The sequence below is a fragment of the Lactuca serriola genome, chromosome 3, assembly GCF_051521515.1.
Source record: "Lactuca serriola cultivar US96UC23 chromosome 3, Lser_US96UC23_V15, whole genome shotgun sequence".
In the NCBI taxonomy this organism is placed as follows: Eukaryota; Viridiplantae; Streptophyta; class Magnoliopsida; order Asterales; family Asteraceae; genus Lactuca; species Lactuca serriola.
Window position 1 is genome coordinate 17,201,569 of NC_136410.1, and position 7,795 is coordinate 17,209,363.

At 37.5% G+C, this 7,795-nt stretch overlaps 1 non-coding gene across 1 annotated transcript; it reads right to left on the reverse strand.

Moving 5' to 3' along the window:
• Positions 1 to 5,413: 5,413 nt before the first annotated feature.
• On the reverse strand, positions 5,414 to 5,520 carry LOC145096671 (small nucleolar RNA R71). The gene has a single exon (XR_013704042.1). It is a non-coding gene; the product is annotated as a small nucleolar RNA R71 (small nucleolar RNA).
• Positions 5,521 to 7,795: the final 2,275 nt, after the last annotated feature.

Sequence of the window (7,795 nt, forward strand, 5' to 3'; positions counted from 1 at the left end):
TCTCAGTTAGTCCGCTGGGCATACTAGAGTGGTACACAGAGCGTACACACTTTGGTTGGATTTTGGGCTTTGTGTGGGCTTGTAGGCGTAGTCGGATTTAATGAGTGTTAGGCATGGTCCTCTTTAGAGTTGTGGGCTGATATTCCGAGTTAGGCCATAATTTTATGAGTAGGGCCTTATTGGGCTGTGTGGCCCATTATTAGTTTTATCATGGACCTTAGGCCCATTAGCAAAGGGAAGACTTTTGGGCCACTATGGAAGGACTTGGGCTTAGGTGTTTGGACTCTTTAATTAGACTGCATTATAAACCTAATTTAGGGTTTATGGTATTATTGTTCAGTGTATGATTTAGACTGTTAGGCAAGCAACATTTGGGTTCAGTTGAACGAGGTGAGTCTTCTCATCATACCAATGGGTCGAAGGCACCAATGTCGACCCATATTCTAATGTATAGTGATTGATATGCATTGTATGCTTAGTAGTATTGATTGATTTATATATGAAGACCATGGGGTAGCCCATGGCACCTAGTTATCAGACTCTGGGGGGAACCCAGGGCATTCCACCTAAAGACCATAGGGGGAGCCCATGACACTAGGTTATGAGACCATTGGGGGGGGCATGGCATTCCAAGTAAAGACCATGGAGGGAGTCCATGGAAATTTATGTTTTGCATATCTGTTGTATGTTTTCTGTGAATATATATGTTGGGTATTTTGGGAAAAACTAACTAAGCATTAGCTTACATTTTTGTTCCTTGTGTTCAGGTACTTCGGGATCTAAGGGCAAGGGCCCGACATGAGTGCACAAAATGCACTCTCCAGCAGTTTGTTTTGGACACTCTGATCTTTTGATTAATTTAATCAATGTAATGGATTGTGAAGAAACACTTTATGGTTGGATCTTACAATTAAGGAACATGGATTTTATTTTAACTGAAAAAATTTATTTGAAAAATTGGGTTGTTCCACTTCAAAAAGTGCTCTTTGAACTTTTTTTGTTGTTTCATTAACCAATAGAGATTGAGATTGAAAAACCTTTGTACAATCTTCCAAAATTGCTTTCATCTTGTTTTCATGATCTGTCATTAGGCTTTGAAAAGTTGTGGAATTGGAAGAATAGGCCCTTCTGATCAAAGCATTAAGCTTTGTATTCAACATTTGATAATCTTTCCTTTTAGCAGGAGCAACAACAACTTCATCATCTAAGTCACTCCTATCATCAAGAAGAGAAGCAGCCAGTACAGGTTCAACAAATAATTGAAATTCCCCATTGATTTCAACTTCATCATCTTGTACCAAAAATCCCTCATTATCATCAGAGAGATGATCTTCTAAATTGACATCGGGAATAAAAGGTTCAATAGGTGTTTGAAGTGGAGATGATGTAACTGGAACATTGGAAACTAGATTTGGAGTGGTGGTAGTAGCTTCATGAAACACAAGTGGAGTTTGAACAAGAACTATAGTATTCATCAGAGTTTGTGAAATCGATGTTATAATAGGTGATTGTGATTGTGTAAGGGTAATAATGGGTTCATTCATGATGTTATCATGATTTTCAGTATCAGTCCCAACATAATTTTCTTCAGGTTTCATAACAGACGGATTACACTGAGCGTTCGTATCAACAGAGAAACGTGTATGTTCAAGACCAATATCATTATCAGCGTGATTATTTGAAATAGTAAACTCATCATCTTTTGTATGTTCCCATTTTAACGGTTGGATTGGTGCGGAATGATAATATCAAGAAGATAATCGTATATGCACAATGAAGAACATAAACATGTGAGTAAACTGTGATGAATAGATAGAGAGAATAAACATGTTACAAGAACAACTCTCATGGATAAGGAGAATCCCTAACCAAACACACATACACACACACACACTCTGTCTCTCTCTCTCTCTCTATAAAGTCTACATAACCACTCATAAACAAATGACCACTCACCTCCACTTTATATACTAGTTGAGGTAATATACTCTCACACAAGGGAATATTCTAACCTAATAAATCACTCATCATTGTAGAGCATTTTCATGCTGCAACAATCTCCCCCTAAATGCTTAGAAATGGTGAGGGTAACAAGCAGTGATAAAAGGCAGCACATTCGACGAGCAGGCTTTAGTGCTAATGTGTCTTGGAAAGCTGAAGTTGTTGTGATCTTAGAATCTGGCAATGGAATCTCTATAATCGAAGAACATAAAGAGGTCCCAACTCTAAATAAAATATGAAATCCCAATCTTCGAATGTGATAAGTCCCCAACAACTGATCATGTTCACAGTCTCCCCCTCAACTGTTGAACCGAAGAGCACAATGTCAGATCACAAAACATTTTCAATATTCCAAGCATGAGTGATAATGCACCAAAAAATCTTGGAAGAATAACCTGCTTAAAATGTGAAGCATCCAAAAGTAGAGTCTGGATGATAAATAATGTGAATATGAAGACATGGCCTAGCAATGCCAAAAATTTGATCGGAAGATCAAAAATAAGTGCCATATCATATTACTAAATCCATATCCGTCTTCAAATGTCTCTAACATCAAAACTCCAATAATAATTCAAAATGGACGCTCATGATTCTCCCCCTGTTTTTGATCAACAATGCAATAAAGATAAAAGAATAAACATGAAACCAGGAAAAGGAATATGTCAGATATGATGGAGCATCGCACGCTCCCCTTGATGTGAGAATCTACTAGTAAAACGAGGGTATTATTTTTTGAGTCATGAGTAGACTTGGTGATATATTGCTGAACTGAACAATCAATATAGAATATAGATGTTAAAACCCGCAACTAAAGTATCATAATGCTGAACCGAAGTAATGTTTATATACAAAATGCAAACCCAAACTCCCAAAGCACAACCAATGACTCGTAAATCTAGGTGGAAGTGAACTGGTTTAGTCCTTAAATCCGAAGATCTTTTGTCCGATTGTGGTCTGAGACCATATGTACCCCGTTCGAAGGAAGTAAAATGCAAACCTTGGAAAATATCCAAACCTCGAAAAATGTTGTTGATCAGGAAATGATATGTGTATATTTATACACTATAATTTAATATTTTAATTAATTTTATGCCTTTATTAGAACAAAAGATACTTAATTCGCTATGAATTATGTTGAAGGGACAAAAGTCATGTGTGGAGCAAAAAGGAAGTTGGATGCTGGTAGAAGGATGCTGGAAGTTGGAAGTTTGGATCAAATCTCTTAAATGATGAAAATATACCCAACACGGCGCGGTGGACCTAACACAACATGGTGACTAGAAGATTCCCGATCAATTTTGAAGACTTGTAAAACACGGGATAAATACAAAGGCCACGACGTGGTGAACTTACCACGCCATGGTGATCTGATTTCGGGAAAACTATATAAAGACCTCATCCTCCTTCAAATTGGGACTTTTGGCTCTAAAGAATTCGACACTTTTGGAGTCAAAACACTGGTTTTAAGGCTTGGAAGCAAGGAGTTCAATCATACCATTGGAAGTAGGAGAATTAAGGCAATCAATCTTTACACTTTGATTTTTAATTAGTTTTTACCATGTCACACTCTTTGAATTTCGATTTTGTGCTCTTGTTTGCTGAAATGATGAGCTAAATTCTCATGACTTTTGTTTAGTGTAGGATTGATTGATTATTTGTTGATTGAATTTACGGATTGGATTTAATTAGTTTTGGTTATTTGTTGATTTAGCTTACTAAAGAACCTCAATTACTTTTGATAACTATTTTCTCTACTTATTATTGAATTTGATTAAGTTAGTATGAGCATCTTACTTAGTTGAATTTGAATCTTATGATCTTGTGAATTGCAAAATTATAGGACTAGAGTTGTGAACAATGCCTAGGGTTAAGTAGAAAAGTGGGTAAAAAGGTATAGGAGCTAATATATGACGACAAACATATATTGGATTGAATCAATAAACTAAATTGATCAATCGATTATAAGTCTAATCAATTCAAACCAAACACTAGTAAACTTGTAAGTTTGTCTGCTTGATCAACGAATAAATAAGCTAGTTTGCTAAAGGATTCAATTAGTGAATATTAATTTGGTCATCTTAGGAATCAGTAACTAAAGAAATTAAATCCATTGCACTTCCATAAATCAATCATAATAACAAATAAATCCGAAGCTAAACAAAAGTCTCTTATTCACCTTGGTTAATTCAATATTTGTTCTCTTGCCTTGCCTTAGTTTAGTGTTAGCTTAATTAATTGATAATAGTTAGTTTGGTAATTTAAGTTACTAGTCTTGCAAAACTAGAAAAACAAAACCTTTTCTAATTTCATTACTAATTAGTTAATAGTAGAATAAAGTCAATTAAAACACTGTTCCTTGAGTTCGACACTTGTTCTTACCATAGTTATACTATTACACGATTAGATAGACTGCCTAGTGTGTTTAATAGTCTAGTGAAAGAAACATTAGTTTTATAAATTTAAAACTTGGACAAATATATTTACACATTAAATATGCATTAAGTTTTTGGTGCCGTTTCCAAGGAACTGTGCAATCTTAGTTACTTTTATTATGCTATTTTATTAGGATTAGTTATTGTTTAGTAAGTTTTATTTTTATTCTAGTTTTTATTTGCTTTTGACTCACCACGACGTGGAAAATTTTACCACGTCGTGGCATCGTAACAGTAGGACTTTATTTTTTTGTTTTTGTTCTTTTTACGCGTTTCCTTTATTTATTTGCAGATAGTTTATGACCCGTGGATCAAAGTCGTCTTTGTTTCCACCACTCGAAGACCCGGAATCCGCTTTTCGCAAAAACAAAGACAAAACCGTAGGAGAACCCGCTACACCAAATATGTCACCTTTTAAGAATCTCAAGTTGGTTTTTGGAAAGAAGGGAAAAGTGGGAGAATCCAGCAAAACACTAAAGGACGAAGACACAAAGAGCAACCCAACGAAGGAAGACACCGAGTACGAAACAGAATAGGAAGAAAGCGAGACTGAATCTGAAACAGAAAGCGAGCTAAACAAAGAACCCGACAACACCATGGCGAACATTGCCGACCTATCAATGGAGGCGTAGAAAAAGAGAATTCGAGACGACACCGGTCTCGGGCTTGTGAAACCCACCATACCCGCCACTGCCACATTTAAACCAAAGGGGCACATCCTTACTGCATTAAAGGAGATTCCTTTCACCGGAAAGGACCATGAAGAGGCTTACAAGCATCTAGATGAAGTAAACGACATCGCTGACTACTTTAACATTCCAAATGTACCAAGTGAAACGGTGTTGTTAAGGATGCTCCCTGTCACTTTCAAGGGAGCCGCAAAGGATTGGTTGAAGGCACTTCCACCAGGCGTGATAACAACATGGGCAAAGATGCATGAAATGTTTTTAGAACAGTTTTGCCTACCATCCAAGGTGGCTAAGCTAAAAAAGGTCATATCCAATTTTGAACAACAAATAGGAGAGTCAATGTACGAAGCATGGAAGCGCTACAAGGGTCTAATTAGGAATTGCCCACAAAATGACCTCAATGTGCAACAAGAAGTGTCGATCTTTTATGATAAGGTAAACGTCACCACTAGATAACTCCTTGACTCTCAAGGCCCCTTAATAAAGAAAAATCTAGCAGAAGTTAGGGAACTCATTGAAGAATTCTCTAAGCACTCTAGAGAATACCATAATCCAAGGGATGACATAACTAGGGGTACAACTAATGCTGCTTCGGAAGATATGTCGGAAGTATTGGCAATGCTACAAAACATGGATATAAGAATGACTAAAATGGATCAAACAATCCATGCTATTCAGGTTGGGTGTGACAACTACAACGGGGCGCATTTGACTAAGGATTGTGACCTTGATGAGAATGGGAACCGAAAGGTTCAAGATTGCTACTCGAATGCGGATCGTTTTGATGAAGACTGGCGAAAACCCAAGAAAAAATGGTTACCCTATGATGAATATAAAATGGCCAAGGAAGAAAAGTATGAACAAAAAGGGAGAGGCTTTTACCAAAGAGAGGAACCACCGGTTGAAAATAAATCTGATTTTGAGACTATGCTCACCCGATTTGCACCCGCATCTGAAAAAAGGCACGAGGGAACTGAAGCAGTAATTAACAATTAATGATGAAAGAGCAGAAATTAATGATGAAGGAACAACAAGAGATGACGAAGAACCAACAAGCTTCCATCCTCAACGTAGAACAATAACTCGGGTAATTAGTTAAGCAATTCAACGAATGACCCATGGGAGGACTTCTAGGGAACACAATACAAAACCCAAGAGGGGCTCATATTCAAGCAATTACCACTAGAAACAGGAAAATTATCACTCATTTAACATCCATAGACATAAACAATTCGGATGGGGAGAAGGAGGTTCAAGAAGAAATTCAAGGGCATGGATCTGAACAATCACCGCGACGCGGTACAAATACCACGGAGTGGCAAGAAGTTGAAAACAAAAATAAGGAACCCGTAAAGCCATACCACCCACCATTGCCATTTCCCAGTAGAGCAATTCAAGAGAAGCATGTTGAAGATTATCGAAAGTTTTTAGACCACATAATGTCTCTTGAAATAAATATTCCATTCGTTGAGGCTTTAATTGAAATGCCAAAATATGCCAAGTTCCTCAAGGACCTTTTAACAAACCGGAAGAAAATGGAGGGACTATCGAAGGTGTTATTAAATGAAACTTGTTTAGCTGCAATGCTAAAAATGCTACCGAAGAAGATGGGTGATCCGGGAAGCATAACCTTACCATGCTAATTTGGGAATCTAGCAACTAGTCATGATCTAGCCAATTCGGGAGCTAGTGTTAATTTGATGCCCTATTCGTTTTTCAAGAAGCTTGATCTCCCCGAACCAAGACCGATTTGCATGGCCATACACTTAGCTAACAAGACCATGACCTTCCCAAGAGGTATATATGAAGATTTGCTCATCAAAATGGACAAATTTGTTTTCCCCATGGGCTTCATCGTATTAGATACGGAGGAAGACGAACAAGTCCCAATCATCCTTGGAAGGCCCTTCTTGAACAACGATCGAGCCTTAGTAGATATTAGAGAGTCTAAACTCACTCTTTGAGTAGGAGAAGAAGCGGTCACTTTTGGGGTTAATCGGGCAGTTCAACATTCAAGAGCAAGTGATGATACGGCCTTTTCTATCGATGTGCTTGATGAATTATTTGAAAAAGAGCTAGGAGGATGGAAGGAAAAGGACACCGAGGGATTTATGGTGCTTGAAGAAGGTGATTTTGATGCCAAACTAGATCTGAAAGAATTAGAGAAGCTATTGGAAGAAAGTGAATATAATGAAGTAATAAAAGAGGCAAAAGAGGCAACACAACGTGATGAAACCACCATGTCGTGGTCAACTTTTTTTCGCGATCTGATAATAAAAGTTGCGACACCACGACCTGGCAAGAAGCCCTTGACGTGGTGACTGAAGAAAAGCCAAAAATAAAAATTAAAGCCTTACCTGAGCACCTGGAGTATGCATTCTTGGAAGATGGACAACAAAAACCAGTAATTATAGCGTCTGATTTAGCCAAAAATGAAAAAGAAAGCCTCGTGGGAGTACTAATGAAAATACAAGGTGCCGTAGCATGGAAGATAACCGACATCAAGGGAATTAGTCCAACCAATTGTTCTCATAAGATCAACCTAGAAGAAGGAGCTAAAACTATAGTTCAACGCCAAAGAAGACTTAACCCAAATATTCAAGAAGTGGTTAAGAAGGAGGTGGTTAAACTTTTAGATGTCGGTATCATTTACTTAATCTCAGATAGCCCATG